The sequence below is a fragment of the Nannospalax galili genome, unplaced genomic scaffold (genome assembly GCF_000622305.1).
Source record: "Nannospalax galili isolate Female #2095 unplaced genomic scaffold, S.galili_v1.0 scaffold102, whole genome shotgun sequence".
In the NCBI taxonomy this organism is placed as follows: domain Eukaryota; kingdom Metazoa; phylum Chordata; class Mammalia; order Rodentia; family Spalacidae; genus Nannospalax; species Nannospalax galili.
The window spans coordinates 6,034,586-6,055,808 of NW_008351958.1; the positions used below are offsets into that span (position 1 = coordinate 6,034,586).

The 21,223-nt window shown below is 37.6% G+C and overlaps 1 protein-coding gene across 1 annotated transcript in view; it reads left to right on the plus strand.

Annotated features, from left to right (window-relative positions):
• Nucleotides 1–21,223, plus strand: part of Hnf4g (hepatocyte nuclear factor 4 gamma) — a 142,976-nt gene that overhangs the window by 49,345 nt on the left and 72,408 nt on the right. Inside the window, exons 2-3 of the mRNA XM_029553990.1 lie at nucleotides 11,852–11,910; nucleotides 18,967–19,088. The gene's annotated coding sequence lies outside the window, so the exon portion shown is untranslated. The remainder of the gene's footprint in view (nucleotides 1–11,851; nucleotides 11,911–18,966; nucleotides 19,089–21,223) is intronic.

Consider the following 21,223-nt stretch of genomic DNA (forward strand, 5'->3'; position numbering starts at 1 on the left):
TTTATTCTTGCAAAATTTATTCCATTTTTATTTTTTTATTATAGTACTTCATGATAATAATGTCTACCTTTTAATGAGTTCTGACTGTAGGTTAATGATCACCACACTTTTGTCAATAGATGATTTTATGATTTCAACTTTGTAGATAAAGAAATAGGATCTCATGGAAGTTAGGAATCTTGTCCAAAATCACACAGTGAAAGAAAGGCTTGGGTCATACAGATTCTGAAGGAGATTTTGTACAGGTTTGCTGTTTGTGCTGTGACAAACTGCCACACAACTGAGTTGCCCTGAAATCACAGAGAACCATTGTTTCATAGAAAGCAGGAGTACAGAAGGGGTCTCCTTGAACTAAAATCAAGGTGTCACCAGGACTGCCTTTCCCTGGAGACCCTTTTTGCCTTTCTAGCTCATAAACTTGCCTCTTTCTGTCTTCCAGCCTGTCATCTCCCTTTCTGATTCTTCTGCCTCTCTTCCACCTTTGAAGGATCCGTATCATTACCTGGAACATGCCCAGATAAAACAAAAATCCTTAATCATAGCTGGAGAGTCATTTTTGACTTACACAGTTTCAAGCTCTAGGCTATCTATGCAAGGCCACTGTTCTGCCCACACCAAAGCTTAAGACCCAGCTCACCATAGTGAGTGTAGCTATGTGTATATTGTGATGCTGGCACCTGATAATTCTGTGGACTGAAAGATTACTAAGATGATATTAGCCACATAAAATAATAGAAGCAGCTTCAAACTGAGAAAAGTTCTTGCCCCACCATTTACCACTCTGTAACATAAATTTCTCATCATGGTCTCTTTAGATTTGAATATTTTAGTATCAAATATTAGATCTCACCACAAGTGGGAACATATTTGAACACTTAGCTGAGAGGTATTCAACTTGTTTCTTTTCATTTATTTTTAGAAAATAAAAGAGAAGACTGATAATGGAGCATATAGTGTCCTCAGTGGGTAATGTCTGGTAAAATGGCTACAGTGGGTAATGTCTGCAAATCTTTGTTTTCCAAATGTGGGAACTATTTTGCAGGCCTTATTTTTATTTAACAAATTATTTTATTTACGTTCTTGCTATTCTGATATTCAGTGCCTTCTTTCTTCATTTTTCTTCCTTATTCAATTGTTTTTTTAAAAAAAAACAAGATCTTGGATTGTAGCCCAAGCTAGTCTCTCACTCCTCAGTTTTCCCACAGCCTTTGGAGTGCTAAGATTGCAGGTGTGCACCACTAAACCCTGGTTATACAACTTCTTAAATGTAGGTATTTTAATTAACTCTTTAGTCTGATGAAAGCATTTTAGGTCCTTTATTTTTTACTTAGGTTTAAGTATTGTCATTGTTTAAAAAACAAACCTTGTGTCAGCCTTTTAATGGTCATTAAGAAATATAGCAGTCTTCCCCATTTCTCTCTTGATAAGGGATATAGGTTCTTAAATACACAGATAAGTAACAAGTATCCCAGTTACCACCCATGAAAGAAGCTTCTTTTTTAAGAAACAGAGATTATCACAGAGTTCCACAACTGGTCATACACAGAGCTTGTCTGTGAATTGTCCAAGCCTAAATGACACATCTGCTATGCACCCTCTATACCTAAGGTTCATGAAACATAAAACAAGGAATAACGAGAACACTAATACATCTTTCAACTCTCATCAATGAAGTTCCCTCATGCAACAGAGGGCCATAAATATAAAAGATCATGAATGGCCAAAATGCAGAGAATGAGAATCTACAGAGTGTGGGTCCTTGGGCAGGACTCCTATATCAAAATCACCCACCCAGGCTCAGGAACCATTGTGGAAGAGGGGAGCAGAAAGATTCTAAGAGCCGGGGAGGAGGTACACAACCATACGGAAATGGACCTACAGGATCCTGGGACCCTTCTCATAAAAACCTACAACAATGGTGTCAGCATACATGAGACCCATGCAAACTCAATCAGACAAAAACCCAGCACAGAACTCTGGAAATGGATAGGAGGCCCCAATCCTAGTAGAAGAATTATTGGACAGCTGATAGCTGTTGGGTTAGGAAGAACTGATTTTTCAAGGGAGTGATTCTAGATAGGCTGACTAGACCTCAGTGGATGAACTTACACTGAGGGATGTCTGGGAACACTAACTTGACATGATAGGCCCTAGCACAAATGACAGAATGCATGAATTCCAGCTTGTGGGGGTTATGGGAGGGTGCCAATGGGGATGGGGGTATAAAGATGATTAAGATGTTCTTTATGAAATATACAAAAATTCAATAAAATCAAAAATTCAAGAAATATAGCACTCTTGTTATACAGATACATACAGCGTACAGTAGCATTTTGGCCTCACCCTTCCCTCTCTCTAGTCCCATTCTCAGAGGCAACTCACAACTGTTGTTTTCATACTCTTTTTCTTTGGAATGTTACTTTGTAGTTCCTGGTCAATGCCTGACCACTGTGAAACATCATTGACTCCTAAAACCGAAGCTGGGGCTTTGTCTGAAGTGCCTTTCCACCTTTCTCTGCCCCTCTTTCCAGTATATGCCACTTACATTCTTGATGTTGGCAAGAACCTCCTTTACGATTTTCACAACTTTAGATAGTTAAAATTTCATTTCTTGTCATCAGTGGAGCCCACACTCTCTTATAACTTTCTAAGTCTATTAGTTACTTCTTCTGTCACTGTGACCAGATTCTTGACAAGAAGCAGTTCAGGAGAAGAAGGAATTATTTTGGCCCAAGGACTCATCATGGAAGAAAAGGCATGGTGGTGGGTGGCTTCATGACAGTGAGAATATGGGGTTTGTTCAAATCTTAGTGGACCAGGAAGCAGAGAGGGTACTGGAAGTAGGGTCAGGCTATAAACTTCAAGGTCTACCCCTCAGAAATCCACTTCCTCAAGCTATGTCTTACCTCCCAAAGGCTCCACAGACTCCTAAAACAATATCACCCACTTGTGAGGAAGTGTTCATACACATACACCTTTATACACAGGGTTATGACCACACAGCCAGTGGCATGCCTCCTTCCTGAACTTTTCCTTTTTTCTATGGCTTGCTTTTGGTTGACTAAAACTTGTTTAAATTCACAATTTTCCTATCATCACCACCAACTTCTAGTTTTCTAGGGGACTCAGCCCAAAGCGGAAGTGTGTAGCTACTGTTGGCACACCAAAAGTATTGTCAAGTGCTGAGTCTCAGAGTGCGCTCTTCCTTTTGAGACTGTTCCCTTGAGAAACCTAGAGCACACTCAGGGAAAGGGTCTTCAGGTACATTCAAGTGGGCTGTTTTTTTCCCCTTTTCTCTCTCCAGCTCAATTGCTTTAAATCATTCCAAACTTTCAGTTCCTTGAAATTATATTTACTTTTTAAAAATAATCTTAAAATTATTTCATTTGGGTTATTTGGCCTTGCGTTCACACAGTTTTGCTTATATCTTGAAATCTCAGACTCTCTTTTTTGTGTCCTGTACTAAATTCACCTATACCTTATGTCCATCTGTTTTTTTTTTTTTTTTTTTTTTTTTTTTTTTTTCTTTTCTTTTTCTTTTTCTGGAGTCTGACATTGAGTCATTATCTCCTACCATTATCCTGTACTTTCCCTTTAAGCATTATTCTTGCTTCATGCAGGGTTGGCTGCCTCTACAGTTGTGTTGGGAGGCTTTCATCTTAGTGAGCTCTGTATTTCATTCTTGAAAGAGATTTTTAGTTTCTTTGAGTTAGTGTAATGTGTTTATTGGCCTGTTAACTTTTCCTAGTCCCTCAGGTTACAGGTTGGTACTGTGAGATACTGTAATCTTCCATATAACTAACTGATAACCAACTCAAAGGGTTCTAGAACTAACATTATCCCTGAGTAATAACTCCTATGTTCAAAAGGCATCATCAACTTGTGAAGAGAGTTCACTAATGTGATGCAATTGGAAAGAACAGAACATGGAAAGTAAAATAAATTGTGTAGGAAGATAAATTTTATCTTCTAACCCCTGGCTAGATTAGTATACAGCAGAGGCCCAGTAGGATCTTCCAGGATTGCCCATGACATCTGAAACCATCCTAAGGACATTTGTAGGTTTTGTAGACTTTAAAGAGATACTTTGGGATCCTGCCCATATCTGGCCTTATAAATGTATTTTTGTGTGCACATGTGGGATATGTATGTGTGATGTGTGATCCAAGTGTGTATCTCTATACAGAAAATTCCAATGCTAAAAATATTTGTGTTTATGTATATGTGTGTGCACATATGTGTGTGTGTGTGTGTGTGTGTATACCCCCAGGGAATTAATATACACAGAATGAGTGTATATAAAGATCAATAAATAGCCAGTGTTTATTTTCTAATTGCATTTTCCTTTATTCTGCTTAAAATATTTATTATTTAGTAAGTTTAATGAGATTTTAAGTGACAATGTATTCAGTGCACAATTATCTTCCTAAGACTTTAAATACCAAACTATCTACTTCATGATATATATATATGTATATATACATATATATGTATATATATATATACACACACAATCCTTTATGCTTATATCAACATGTCTTTTATTCAGTAATTACTTTGTCACTACACCATCTCGTCTTTCCTTCTGTTACAAACTGGTAGTTGTATTTTCTATAACTTTTTTTTCCAAAACAGTTGTTTCTCAATTACACATGCCCTAATTATCAAATACATTTGATCTTATTTGTCCAACTTTTTTACTAAAGTAGACTGCACCGATGAACTTTATCTCTAGTGGCATTCTTCCTATGAAAATTTGCTTTTTTGATTTTCATTGATTTCGCTCATTCTACTTCTTTGTCTTTTGGTGTATGGGAAGTATGGAAAGTGTGTACAAAATATTTATTTTCATTGAGCATGAATGCCACCATGGGTATCTGTATATGAGATTGTGTTTGTTTCTCCAGGTTATTATTTTTCACATATGTGAATTTATATATTATAATCTTATTTATATCTATGTTATGTATTATGTTTATCCATAATTTTGTTTGTATATGAGTATAAATATATGAACACACTTAAATGAATTTGTATATTTTCTTCTGCCATTTCAGACTGGCAAGATGTTGCTACACAGTTATATGGATAAGTTTATGAATTTTAGGGACTGGAGATTTGACTCAGCGGTTGAGAACACTGACTGTTATTGCTGAGGACCCGGGTTCAATCCCCAGCACCCACATGGCGGCTATGAACTGTCCTTAACTCCAGTTCCAGGGGAATCCGAAGCCCTCTTCTGACCTCCACGGCACTGCACGACAGGGTGCACTCACATACATGCAGGCAATACACTCATATACATAAAAAAATTTATGAATTTGAAATGTATAAGTAATGTGTTCATGTATATGTTTATTCCACATTTTTATTATCTATATAGTTTAGCTCTATATTGTCGAGTAAATACTTATCTCACAGCACTATCAATAAATACTGGATATGATCATTCCTGGCTTAGCCCGACCTTGAAAACTGAAATCTCCACATTTCCCACAGCAGCTGGTACAAAGCCGAGCTCATGTCACACACACACACTGTGTGAGATCAACCTTCCCTATGTTTTCATTTAGAAATTTCTTAGAATAAGGTATATTACTAGAATTTCTTTTCTTGGTCTAACAACTCTCCTGAAGCCATGACCAGCCATCTTTTACTTATTCATGAAATGGATGCGGCTATTACATGCTACATATTTTACTAAGGACATTTTTACCTTCCTGTTCATCATCTGCACTTTATTTCACCAGTATGGCCATGTCCTGGGCCTGTGTCACTCAGTCCTTACTGGGTCTTTCTCCTGTAATATCAACTCATAATTTCATTTACTTCCCTCCCTCCTTCCCTTCCTTTTTTCTTTCCTTTCTCCTGTTTTTTTCAGTACTGGGAATTGAACCAAGAGCCTCCAACTGAGCTATATCTAAAACCTCTTCATTTCTTTTCTATGTAAAAGAGAGACTAGACACAAATCAGACTATGTAGGCCATCTAATGTACAAGAACGTACATTAAGTTGGGTGTGGGGCAGTGGGGAGAGTTATGGAAAGGGGAGGGGATCTAAACATCACAAAACTATATTGTATGAAAATCATAAAAATTCAATAAAAATTTAGAAAAAAAAGAAGGACTAGTTGGGAAGAGGAAAAGCACCAGGGACATGAGAGGGTAATGTGGGTATAAATATGGTCAAAATCGTATTATATGCTTGTATGAGACTGTCATAATGAAATGCACTTTGTCTATTTAATGTCTGCTAATAAAAATTGAAAAAAGACAGTGCTTTTTGAAATATGATTCCCAGAAGACTTTCATTCACTTTCATTAGATCCACTCTGCATGTCATCAAAACTGGGCTGGGAATATAGTGCTTGCCTAGCATGTGTGAAGTACTTGGTTCAAGTTTCGGCACACACAGACACAAAAACAAAAGTACAGCAGACTCCTGAGCCCCAGCACATACCACCAGAGCCAGGCTACTTGGTAACCATAGAATGTGCATTGGTAGCCAGTGCTCTAGATGATTTTCATTACATCTGAAGAGCCACTGTATAGTCTAGGTCCTTTTCTTGTAATAATGATGTTCATATCCTATCTATATGTAGATGTGTATATGTGCATATGTGTATACGATAGTTGCATCTTTTTTATGTTGATAACTATGTCTTTGGCTGGATGCCTGAGGGAAGCAGTTTGAAACAGCATCTTAATATTCCACCTATCACTCCATCCTCTTGCAGGCTTTCCTACATTTAATTCTATAATACTCTAAGGCCTCCCTGATTGTACATATACTTCCCTATGATCACTTTTGTTCAGTCTATTCACTGGCTTCTTCCCTCTCAATCATGAAATATTTTTGTGGCCTCTTCTTTGTCTTATTTTAGTTTTTTAAAAAGATTTTATTCATTGTTTTTATTTCATGTGTGTGAGTGCATTGCCTCCTTGCATGTATGTGCACCCCTGTCGTGCAATGCCCATGGAGGTCAGAAGAGGGCATCAGATCCTCTGGAACTAGAGTTATAGTTGGGTTCTTAAGCCACAGTGTGGGTACTGGGAGTTGAATCTGGGCCCTCTGTAAGAGCAGTCAGTGCTTTGAACCACTGAGCCATCTCTCCAGTCTTCCTGTCTGTCTTCATCAATACTTTACTTTCTATAGAGGAGACATAGACCTCTGAAAAACCCTGTTTTAACTTGCATCTCCCAATTTGTATAGATTTTATAAATTAAAGAGCAACATGAACTATAGCGTGCCCCACTGCTAAAAATATTTGAAAGGTAACTGTTTTTCTCTTTCCTTGTGTAATTTATTCATTCCAAGTTCTTTCTGCTTATTAATACCTCTCTGGAATTTAGAAAGCAATTTGAAAGAGGTGGTTATGGCTTTATAGACAGCCACATCTTGAGAAAAATAAACCCCAAACTCTGTTTTCTTTATTCTGAGAAGGGCCACAGTAGTCAGGTATTGTGCAATAATGCTGCCTAACACTAAGAGTTTTATGTTCTTTTTGTTTATTCAGTTTTACACTCACAGGCCTGTAATTTGATTATTCCAGGCTAGGCTCTTCCAGACTCACATTAAAGCACAGACTTCTGATTGGCTTTCAAGTTTGAGGGCAGACTGAAGGAGCAGGAAAAACAGTGGAAATTCTTTAGGGACAGATCTCAGGTGCACAAGAAGGCATGCCGAACCATTCAAGTAATTACATCACATTCACTCCTTTAGTCAATGCTGTTTCATAGGAAGAGGAAGTGCACTCCACCCGCAGCAAAGGCACTGTAAAATTACACAGCACAGGGTGTGGGTATGTCTCCCACCCACGAGGAACTGAATAATTGGGACAATAATGTAATCTCTGTCAGAAGGAAAGTACACGAATATCCTGTAGTATCTTTTCTGTACTCAGTGTTTTGTTTGCTTATTTGGTCATTATCAGAAACTATCTTAAATGCTTTTTTAAGGAGTTTCACTTTTTAAATTGAAAAGTTTACCCATTCACTTGACTATCTTATTTTAGGAGTGATGGAAAACAGAGGGGAAAGGGCCCAGTCTCCCCCTAAATATCAGACCTGTGCTTCATGGTTGTCATAGAATATCCCAGAGGCACTGAATCTCCAATAAGCACTGGCCATTTAATTGCTTCTTTGTTTAGTGTCCTTAATGTCCCATTGTCAAATCTCCAAATCTCCTTGTATTACCCTGATGTGTTTTTTTTTTTTCCTAATTCTTACACAAACATTTTTTTACATAGTGGAGACTGAATCATTGTGTGGGGCTGTGTGGTATATAAGTGCTTCACCTTTGAGCTCTATCCCTAGCTTGCTTTTTGTTTTTTTTTTATTTTGTAGTAGGACCTCAGTAAGTTTTTAGGGCTAGTCACCCTGTAGTGTAGGCATATGGTCCTTCTGCTCCAGTGTCCAAACAAACAAGGATTTCAACCTGGGCCACTAAAATAAGAATAAATTCTGTTAGATCTAATGTAATGCGCCTTTCACATTCTCTCACTCAACTTCCTTCAGCTAAGAGCTTTCATTTTCAACTAAAACTTTGTCTTAAAAAACTCTAAAGTCAGAAGCATCTTATTTTGAGAAAGAAATCTGTGAGTGTCCATGCTTAGAACATAAATGCTGAGTTCCGGCTTCCCACTGACTCAAGGACAAAACTCAAACATCTTTGGATAAAATCTAATCCCTATGTAGCTCTATACCATTGCTTTCTCTCCAGGGGATCCTCCAACTCCTATTTTCCTTTCCCCATCTAACACTCAACCTGTGTGGAATGCTGACATCCATAGGTCAGCTATTGTTTAGCTGGGCATTGTGGTACACCCTGTAATCCAGGCATTCGGAATCTAAGGCAAGAAGACTGAGTTTAAGGCCAGCCTGTGCTACCTAGCAAGACTGACTCAAAAAATAAAAACTTCCCACCCTTTCATATTTAGATGACTCATTCACTGTCGTGTCATGAACTGCCTTATACATTGAGTAAAACCCTACTGGTCTTCCAGAATGAAGCTTTCTTCTTAGGCCTCTCCAGTCTTTTACATAGAGCCAGTGGAGTTCTCCTGAGGGTCATGCAAAACATTCTATCTAACTACATTTTAAAGAATTGATTTCATGTGGCTGGGGGTTTAAGCACCTTTTTGGCTTTCAGTTACATTTGGAGTATGCTATCCCATATGTGTGTGTATATATCTATATAAATATAGATGTATATATACAGTATAAATTATGTATATATTATATATAATATGCTATATATTATACATGAATGAATACATAGTCATTGTAAAAATGTATTTCATGGATTCTTTATTTTTATTATAAAAATATGGTAATTGCTGCTTTCCTCTACTTAAAAGAATACTTTTAACATTTTGTTACTGTTGCTTTAGGAAGAAGGTTATTTCCTTTAACAGAATGGTGTAAGTATTCTTTTGAAACACATTTAATTGTAGAAATCTCCATCATTGCTTCTCTCTCACTCTAGAATGTTCATGCCTTTAAGGGTTATATTTTCTTGGCTTATATCATATGCTCCCAAATAGGAAGCATTTAATTAACACTTTTGTTAATGCTAAATGAAGTGAGGTTGTATTTCTAAGTTGAAATTATTCAGTGAGGGGCTGGAGGGATGACTCAGTGGTTAAGAACACTGGTTGTTCTTCCAGAAGACCGGGGCTCGAATCCCAGCACCCACATGGCAGCTAACAACTGTCTGCAACTCTAGTTCCAGGGGATCCAACAGCCTCTTCTGTATTTCGCAGGCATTGCATGACATGGGTGCATTTACCTACATGCAGGCAATACACGCATACACATAAAATAAAAATAATAAATTAAAAAATTAAAAAAAAGAAATTATTCAATGAACCAGGAAAGTGTAGAGTCAATGAACAATTACAAAATAGGTAGTGTATAGGACGTAACATTTTGCATGTATCACATGTATTAGCTATCATTAACCGAATCCTGGCCCTGTGTTCAGACAATAGTTATTTATCCTATATGAACTGTGTTTTGAACTTTTCTCTGTTTCTTATTTTCTATAAGGAATCTAGTCCGAAAGGGCTTTAAGTAGTGATCAAATAATGGAACACCTTTTGCACTGCAAGGGCACACAAAGGGTTAAATCATGCTCCTCTTTTTGTTCCTTTTCTCCTTTTAAAGGCCTGTAACCACTTGTCTCATCTCCTTATGGTCCATGTCACAACTCTATGGCTTTTAATCACTCATGCATCCCGTGACTTACTACACTGCTGGAACCGTAATAATGTTCTAGCTTGTTTGGATGATCTTCCTGATAAAATCCTGACAATCTTTCAATATAATGGGAAGACAATCAAAATAAAAAATGCCTGAAGGGTTCAGGCAGTGGGGCATACTATTTATTTATTTTTTTATTTGTGAAAGGATATTAAAATACCGACTTTCATACTTTTGATTGAGTTTGTGATGAAATCCAAAAAAAATTGAAAATTTGAATTATTCTGCTGCCAGTAGGGCCTATATATCATGAAGAGAAAGCAAGCCCATGTAACCAGTGCTCTATCAAAGTCTCCACAGTGGCAGATTGTCCTCTGCTGTCAGCTTTGATAGGGTTTCTAAGCAAATTAATTCACTGTATGGTTCTTTTATATCTCCACTTACTATGTGGAATTTTACAAAACTATATACCTTCAATTTTAGTGTTGTTTGAATAGTTACAAACTATGCCTGATGTACGGCATGTTTCTGATTTTTCAAGGTACTTTCCATTAAATTACCTCATCCGAATCAATAGCCCTCTGGAGAAAGCGGTGGAATTCTAGTTCCCCAACCTCCCTTACACCCCATGCTGCCTTCTCATCTGTCTATCATTTCCCGACTCTCTCTTTCTTTTAGAGGAGGCAGTTTGGTGTGGAAAGAGCACAGAATGTGAATCCAGGTATTCAATTCCACCCTTGCCTTATTGAATTCCTTTGGCATTGGGGAGATGACTTTCATTTCTCTGAATTCCAAATTGGCAAAATAAGAAGAATGTTCCCCAGGTTGTAAGGCTTAAGTCGGGTAGACTACTGGAATCATGAAAAGGGGAATGGTATGGTTAGCTTATTACAAGGGAAGCTTGGGGTTATTGAAAGAAAACAGATGCGTATCTTTGCGTCTTAATCATAGCACTTGAGGATGATAGACAAATTTTCTGAGTTGCATTTTCTTATGAAAAATAGGCAAATGATATAACTTCTGCAGCTGTTGAAAATTAGACTGCATACTTGGCTGATTTTATAGACACTCCTAACATGGGATATTCCAAACTTACATGCTCTCCGTTTGTCATCCCTCCCACCCTGCTTTTCCTTTCAACTCACTTTTTTCTTCCCATTTTGAATTTGTGTGCCATAAGAGGCAGGGAACAAGAGCGAAGAGCACTCAGATTTCATCATTTAAAAACATATTCAGGATGCTGGGGAGATGGCTCAGTTTGTAAGAGAGCTTGCTATACAAACTTAAGGGCCTGAGTTTGAATCCCCAGCACTCACTTAAAAAAATCAGGCATGGGTGTATGTACTGGTGACTTCAGCTTTGGTCAGTAAAGATTAGCAGGTCCCAGAAGATCATGGCCAATCAGCCTAGCCGAAATGGCAAGAATCAGGTTCAGTGAGAGACCCTATCTCAAAACATAGGGTGGAGAGCACTAAAAGACATGTGACATCCTTCCCTGTCCTCCATCTGCACGAGCATGGGCATGCGCAAACTCATGCACATATCTGCGCCCCCTCCCCCACACAAAGTATTCAGAATTCTTCCAGTACTTAATACTCTCTCTTGTAGAACTTGAAAATCACTGACATAGCCCAATTCTCATTTTACAGATGAAGAAACTGAATTTGAGAGAGGGGAAGTGACTTGGGTGCCTGACTTCATAAAGCTGGTAAGTAGACATTTAAGACAGCAGCTAGTTGGTTTTTATCTCTATTTTCTTGGTTCCTTTTTTAAGTGAAGGACAATTAAAACCCCATTTCAGAAAGACAGCACAGTGTATTTGTGTAGATGGAACACACTGTAAAAAGGATGAGGAAAGATAAAGGGACATGGTATAGCTATGAAATGAGTGGGAAAGTTGGGTACCCTGAGAGGAGCGAGGTGATCATTTGGGGGGCTTGTGACTTTTCCTGATAATATGTGAACAAATGCTTGTTTACCCCAATTAGGATATCAGCCACCTAGACACAAAGGGATATTGAATTTTGAGGCAAATGTATGGATACTTTTCAGAAAAAATTGTAAGCTTACCAATATTCTGCCTAAGTCTAACTTAATGAACCAGTGAGTTTATTGGGGTTAGTTACCGAGCATGGGTGAGGAGTTGGAGGAGCATGGGAGACTCAAAGGCAACTGCATCACCGCCATGCAGATTCCAGCACAGGTAACGTTCACAAAATCTGCATTCCTGGCATTTCCTTTACAACTTGAGGGTAATGTGGCTGTTACAAAGTCCTCTTTCCCAATTGTTAGTGCTTATTCGACTTTGGGGAGAGCCCTTATGAATCTCTTAGGTTTCAGGAGGTTTCTGAGCCTTGTAAGTTATTTACTTCCTGAGTTTTAATAAGACTCTGGCAGACAGGAAATGTTTCAGTTCTGAGGAAAGCTCCAGAACAGCAGCTTGCTTGCTCTACTCCTCTGGGTTCTGTGATAGGTTAGAAATGCCAGACTCTCAATAAAGAGGAAAAATGTTTTTTAATTAAATCAGTGAATAAATGACTAAATAAGACACATAATTATAATAGTCTTAGAAAAGAGCAAGATTATGGAAAATTGGATGAAAGTGTTTATTGCTCATGGTGTTGGACAATGGACTGGATTCTGTGGATCATGATTTTCAGATAGAAGTCAGTATCATTATGTCATGAAAATTATTTAGATTTAGATGATACATACAGAAAACCTACAAGTATGCTTATGTACATACTTGGTCAAAATTAAAATTATATGTCTCATTCTAAGTCATGAGTAAACATTTTAAAAATACTATATCTTAACATGAAAACATGCCTTAAGTTGTTACTTTTTAAAAATAAATCAAATCATGCTCTTTTGTTGTTTATTAAAGACAGCCTGTGATATCAAGCATTATAGATGTCACGTGATCACAGGAATATGTGAGTCTATGGAATTATTAAAAATCTGTATGTGTTTTGTGTGTGTGTGTGTGTGTGTGTGTGTGTGTGTGTTTGTGTGTGCAAGGAAACTGTCTCTAGGCATGGTCTGGTACAAAGGTCCCTCATTTAAGTCTCAGAACTAAATAAACATTTGAAGTTATAATTATTTTATTGAGCTTTCTTATTTTATGACCCACTAATGATTCATGAATCAGTTATATTGATGAGTGCTGAAAACCTACAGCTTCAATGAGGTTGGTCTTTTTTTATTTGTTCGTGTATTGTTTTTCTTTAAAAAAATGCCAAGAAAATGCTCAGGTGCTAGTTTTAGTCTCAATATCTACAGTAGACCATAATATTACTTTTTTTTTACTATAAAGAGGGAAGCAAAATATATTGTGTATCTACTAGGAATTTGTATGTCATTTTCTAGTTTACTTTCAATTTCTAATGAGAAATTTCTAAGTTTGTTCCAGTGTCTTGCTACCAGCTAGTCAATATCAGGACTGTTTTTTCTTCTTTTTTTATATTTTATTTATTATTACTATTATTTTATTTTATGTGTGTGAGTGTTATGCTTGCATGTAAGTAAGTGCAATGCCTGCGGAGTACAGAGGCGGCTGTTGGATCTCCTGGGACTGGAGTTACAGACAGTTTTTAGCTGCCATGTGGATGCTGGGATTCGAACCTGGGTCTTCTGCAAGAGCAGTCAGTGTTCTTAACCACTGTGCCATCTCTCCAGCCCCTGTGTTTCTTCTTAAAAGTGTTAAGCTGGGACTACCAGAAAATAAACCTGACTGTGTCACTTAGCATTGTGGTGAGCTAAAATAACTGAAGGCTAGCTTTGAAAACTGATGTTGCTCAGAACTTCATTTTGGCATCTACTCTAGATTATTCACATTGTATTTTGTTTTGTTGACAAATTAGATGTTAGGAATTTTTCCCTTTTAATTATTTATGTAAACTTGCATGCAGATGCACTCCCAAAGATAAAGGTTAGCAGAGGTATGGATCTTAGTTTAATTTTCCAACCAGGTAAGTCCCTTCGCCCACCATAGTGCCAAGGAACAAATGAGTGGAGGGAAGCCAGAGAGAAGCCGCAGATTCCTTAGGAAATCTATACCCGTGAGGAGCAAGTGTCCATGCCAAGTATTAGCACCAAGCATTCATGATCAGGTTTAGTTTGAAAACTAAGCATAAAGCATTTCTGTTGTTGTTTGTTGTATTTTATTATTTTATGTTTTTATTTTATTTTATGCAAGGTGCATTAGTCCTTGGCCTATTGTCTCAGCTATTTAAGAGTCAGATGGGTGGAGGATCACTTGAACTCATGAGTTTATGTCCAGTCTGGCAACACAGAGAGCACCTGTCTCAACAAACAAATACAAAAGGAATAGTTTACTAAGGTGGTCACTAATCTGACTTACTTACGTTTAAAGTAAAACTGGAGATTGTTGAGTTTTACAATGAATTTCGCCCTTTAAACTCTTTGTCCTGTCACCTTTAGTTGTCCTCTTTACCTGACAACATCTTCTGTAGAATTTATGTACGTGCAAGAGAAGCGCTTGCCAGTTTTGCTTAAAGAATTTTAAATATTTTGTAAAAGTTATCTTATTTTGAAAGAGTAAACCATTTGACTTCAGATACATAAAATCAAGCAATTCTGGGAACAAAGTGATGAAAACCTTCCAAGGGAACTCCTGAGTATATTAATTCTTAACACTTCCACAGAAATCGAAGACACAAAGCACCTTTCGGAAAGTGAAATCCACGTCTATCTACAGAGGATTTCCCAAGAAGCAACTTTTTACTAAGGAAATAGTCAAATTTAAGAAGTAACAATTCAAGAAGTAGTCTAGGAACACAGGAGCTATGAGCCCACCCCAAATATTAAAGAATTGGTACTTTCAAAAGTATGATGCGATCACAAGGGAAATATACCTTGCTCAAGTTACTGTACTTTTAAATTCTGTTTTCTCATTTTAAAAACATATGTCTCCCAAGATTTGGATTAAGTGAGGAAGGGGATGAAGGAAACTTGTAAAGTGCCTGGAATAAGGTGGTCCTCAGTATTTGCTAAGTTAAATATTATTCTCTTTTCCAATAGATTTCTCAAGCTTGTCTCTGACCAACCTATGACCTTTATTAAAAGCTACATCAATTTCCTTGATTATAGCTTTACGTTTTACTCATGAGTGGAGCAAAATTATTGTTTTCACCTTAAGCTGAAATAATTGCCAGTGAACAGTTCTTAGATTACTGCACCTAAACGTGGCCTGCATATGATGCTTATTAAACCATTGATTTCATGCAGAGATCAGCCTGCCTTTGCCTCCAAAGTGTTCTGGGATTAAAGATCTAAACCACGAAGCCCAGCTAATTCTATATACTTTGTACTGAGTTTTGATCAATTCTATATTTCTAGAAGATTTTTCCATTGTAGTGCTTTCAAATTTCTTTGCATCATTTAAAAAAAAATAGTCCTTAGTGACACTTTATTTGGTTAGGATATATCATATTGCCTGAAAAACAAAAAGCATATCATGAAGGTTCATGATTAAAAATCTATAATTTTTAGACTTTTGGGTAATTATGTAAGGTTTGTCTTGGGATAAAAATTCTGTTACTTTAAGAATAAAATATTTTCTATGCAATGTATGCTTAATTATCTATTAGGTAGTATTTTTCTTATTTCTAGGATATAAGCAATAACTTTCAGTTTTTATTTAAATAATAAAAACGTTAATGGGAATTAATAATGTGAAACTTTAACAAGTTTAACTGGAAGGCATATAATATATGCAGTGAAATTAAATCCGGATTTGGGGAAAATCACCTTCTCTTCCTTGAGCTGGACAGGATGATTTTCCCCCTCTGTCAGCCCGCCCAGCCCCATCTGGTAGAAGCTGGAACTGGAAAGAGCAGGACTGTCAGCTCAGGCCAAAGCGAGAAGTTGAGCTGCTTCTTCTATGTGATTGTAGGCATTTCATCTAGCTCTAGTTTGTATCGTTTAGTCTGCCAATCACTAAATAACAGAGTAATAAGCAGTCCTGGACATTCAGTACAAAGGACAGAACAATGCTAAACTCAATTGCATGAGAGCCGAGCAAGTGAAAGCATCATCACACAACCAGAAATCAATGTTTATGATCTGACGAGAGTTATGAGGAAATAGCCAATATTTTACCACGGTTACATTTTATTAAATACAAGATGATATTTCCGAGAAATGATTGTTGATCCCTTAAGATGTTTATTCATTTATTTCAAGTAGCTCAGATAAGTTTACTGACATTATTTTCTTAACATCTGTTCAGAGATGTGTCTTTCCAACACAATTTGAGAGTATAAGAGGTTTGGATGGCCGGGAACAGATCTGCTGGACTCCACAGCTTCTTCTTTAACAGGTCTATTAACATAAAGCAGGCAGAGGTTTTGTCTTGCTAATACAGAACATTCCCCCCTATTCAGCACTCTAAGTTCCATGGGCCAAGCCCTGGGCAAGTGCACCTGGATGCAGCCACTTCCCTCAGCCTTTGTTACACTGCCCCCTGGATCTCACCAGGTGGCCATGCAGGCTAAAGCCCTCTGGTGACTCCTTGGTTTCTCTCTCCTAAAAACTACTTTATGTGGATTTTCTTCACTGAAGTTCACTATGGTTCATCTAAAGTTGGGCTTAGATAATGAATCATCTGATTATTCCCATTAAAAAAATGAAAGATGGTAAATTTTAAGTTGAACAGAGATACATACATAATATTAATTTTGTACCAGATAGTCTCTAAAATTTATTATAATAATACCCACTAATGGGCAAGTTTCTTAATAAATACTATTATTGCTTCTTAGACCTGTCATCTCTGTGTTAATGTCTGTAAATAAGCAACTGCATTGGCATCAATGAAAATGACCTGGTGAGGATGGAGAGATGGCTCAGTGGTTAAGAGCAACAGCTGCTTTTGCAGAGGACCAGAGTTCAGTTCCCAGTCCCCACATGGCAGCTAGCAACCATCCCTAACTCTACTTCTAGGAGCTCTGATACCCTCTTCTGGCCTCCATGGGTATTGCATGCAGGGGTACACATGCATCCATGCAGACAAAATGCTCATACACATAAAATAATTTATTAAATTAGAAGAAAGCCAAGAATGACTTTACATTGCAGTTTCCTGGGCACTTTCACATGAATAGCCAAACCTTATTATGATCATCTTTATTATTGTCATTGCAGGTTGAAAGACATAGTTACAGAATGTTCAGCCTAGGGAGGTCTAGTGAAATACTACTTTGGAGATTTTAAATTTTTACTGGTTGGTGAAATAAAATTTGACAAAATTGATAGTATTTTCTTTTTGTGAAAAGAAGAGGATGAAGACACACATGTACTGATACAGAGAGCTTTTGATTATTCTAAGGAAACATATATACGTGTCTCTGAGATCTCTAAACGTAAAGCTTCTACCCAGCTCAGACCTTCCTAGAATGCTCTCCCTATTATTCCTGTGCTGCCTGTCTTTGCGTCACAGCTTCTCCAAGTTCTCACTCCAGTGTTCTTTCTTAGGAAAGTTTTTACTGGTCTGCAAGGTCACTTCAGTTCAGGTTCCACCTCCAGTTACACATTCGTAGCTTTCTGACTGCATGTTATTGTTCACACTGATCACATGCTGAGTCAAGGAGCAAAGGATGCTGGACAGTTTCCAAAGCACAGGGTGAATTTCCAGAAAAATACTAAGGCCACTATAGAATCTTACATTGGTTGAGCCCATGCTTCAGGTAGCTTGTTGTTAGTGAGGGAGCTGTGAGGGGACGACATCTCTTCCATCTTTTCCACATGTGAGGCAACAAAGCAAAGCCATGGGAAAGGAAAGGGGCTCTCAGATTTGCAGCTCACTTCACCAGCTATTTAAAGGCAAGTGTTCCCACATGTGTAACAATCCACTCAAGTCATCAACCTGCAGTAATGCTGAGCACTCACTCCTGTTTATAATCCAAGAACTGTCCCTGCTGGAAGGCATTAGAGCTCAGTTATTCTCAGCTTCCTATTTTGGAAGATCTCAGTCATATATCAATGTTGGATGTGAACTTTGATATGACATTATATATATATCATATATGATATATATTATATTTTTTGGTCGGGGAGGTGTGGGCACACTTACAGACTACTTGCTAGGGTTGGTTCTCGTCTTCCACTATATGGGTTCAGGACGTTGAGGTGAAGCTTGGCAGCAAGAGCCCTTACCTGCTGAGCCAACCTGAGAGGTAACTTTTTACCTGTCTCCTTGGCTGAATGGTTTTTTATGTTTGTCTCTGGGTCTGACTCTTGTTCTTTGCTTACCACTTATTTAATGAGAAATTTATTGTGCCTCATTATGTAGTGCTAGGACTGTGTTTGAGGTTTAGACTCAGCCTTTTTTGTTACCTACATACATGCACCTAGATACAAACTGAGAACAGTTAGGACTGCTTATTGCTGCTACCAAATCAGACCACTTTTTTATCTGATAGCTGACAAAGAAGGTGACCAATAAATCTATGTAATCAGCTCTCTCAATTTTGTGAAAGATCCTCTTGTTACTTGGATGGTATATGTCTACTGTGGCCACTTCTTGTTTACGTTTGTTCCGGACACACCTTGCAATGACACTAGGATTCTCTTAAGTAACCATTTTAGATCACTTGGTTATTGCAGGTTACTTCATTCTCAGGCTGTGTAGTATTACTTTTGGGCTATTGCTCTTTCAATATGCAGTGAGGGGATTAAAGTAAATCATTTAATCCATGCATCATGTCACTCAATAGTATACTTTTGGAAATTGTTTCCACAGGCGCGCACCAGTGAAAGCAGCCAGTCTGAGGTATTGATACTATAGAAAACACTGACAGCTTACTCCTTGTATTGATCCCACGCCTCTCCTCAAATACAGACTCCGTTCCCTACCACAGCCCTGTAAGTGCTGCCCGCTGAGGTTGCTAAATTGCTGTGTAAATTATTTATTATTGTGACACCCTGTAAAGATCTCTTTCCTTCTCATCGTACTTACTTGTGCTTTCTACGGTCCCATATATATTGAAATGTCTCACAAAATATACTGACTACAACATTATTGAGTTCCTTTCTTTCTATTGCATATTGAAAATACCATTTTTTTTCACTTATGTCTTTTGTCATGGCTCCCATTTCTGAAATATTACTTTAAAAAATCACCAATGTTTATATGCATAGAGGCCACACTAACTACCAAACATTCCAGCGACTTGGAGCCCAGCACTTGGCAATTAGTTAGGACATTTTCAAAGTGTGAAGTATTGGAATATTTATTTTATGATGGATGAGAAGGTCTTGATAGCAAACTTTTTTTGTCAGAGAAGATGCCCTATTTGTGCTGCATAGTAGCATTAATATTCTGAAAAATACAAATGTTTTCTGTTATGAATTATTCTCTTCTTGTCTATGTTTTCTTTTGTGATTTTTCTGAACTGGAATTTTTCATATTTATAGTTTAGATAGTAAAAAATGTGCTTTTATGTCCATCCAACAAAGACAGTTTAAATAAATTGTGACTACTTACTTTTAGGTGTCTGAATTTCACATATGTGCACACATGTGCACACTCAAACACACATACACGATATATGGCAGAAAGAGATTCATGTCAAACAACTTATTCATCTTCCTGCTTTATATATTAGTAGCTTGGAATGAATGCAAAATTCTCAAATTATGGTTGGAATTATTTTAATGCCCTTTAGAATTTGGAAATTCACAAAATCATTCTTCTTATCTAGCCTTGAAGCTGATTTGTGGGCTGGCAAAATGGCTCAGTCAATAACATGCCTTCTGCACAGGTCTGAGGACAGTGCTTTGCCAGGCACCCATGCAGGGTTATGTGTCTGTTTCCCTAGCTCTGGAGTGGGACAGAAACAGGTGATCACTGAAGCTAATTAGGCAGCCAGCTTTGCCGCAGTACTAAGTTCCAGGTTCAGTGAGAGACTTTATCTCAAAATGAAAAAGTGGAGGGGCTGGAAAGATGGCTCAGTGAGTGAAGACACTTGCTGCCAAGGCTGATAACATGAGTTTGATCCCCAAGACCCACATGGTGGTAGAAGAGAGTCAAATCTGGCAAGTTGTCTTCTGATCTCCAGAGGGTCTCCTTGACATGCTGAGCATACACACACACAAACACACATATACACACAATTTAATAAAAAAAAATAGGGTGGAGCATGATAGAGAAATACACCTGATGTTGGCCTCTGGCCTTGACATGCAAATGTACACATGTGCAAATGTACCCATTTGTACATGTACACACACACACAAACACATATATGTACATGTTCGTATGTATGCACAAAGCTTGTTTGGCTGTGATTGCAGAGTATGGGCTCCTTAATTTTATCTCGACATCTATAACTCTCTGACTCTGGGTAAGAATGGAAGTTTCTTTTACCATAAAGTGAAATTATATTAGTGATAATAATACTATTTACCCAAAAGGTATTTAGAAGAACAAATATGATGATGAATTTGGAAACCTAGCATGGACATATAAGTACTGTCTCTCCTCCCCTCCTTTAGCTGGTGGGAGTAAGTGTAGGGACTCCCTGTGGTTCTGCCTGTACTGTGTGCACATTCCTATGATAAAAGTTTAGTTTATAAATTAGGGACTTGTGGTACTAGGTGTCTGTGATGATTTTGACATGTTAACATCTGCTTCCAGTAGATACCCATTGAAAATTAGAATATGCAGTGAGCTATCATACACTCAGCATAGCATTTTATAGTTTTTTTTTTTAACTGTAGACATTTGGATCATCGAAGCACTGGCGTTGTTATTTTCAATGAAATGGGGAATGCCAAGGTAATGGGGAGAAGGCTTTGATCATGAAGGTTTAGAGTACAGGAAGTCAGCTACTTCTTGTCGAGGCCTGGGGACAAGACATGGGCTTGAGAAAAGCAAATGAGGAACAAACGTGTGGATTTAAAGTGAGTTTCCTCCATATTTTGGTATGCAGCACCCGACCTGAGATACTTGTTTCTTTTTCTTTCTCTCTTTATTTATTTTTATTTTATTTTTAAAA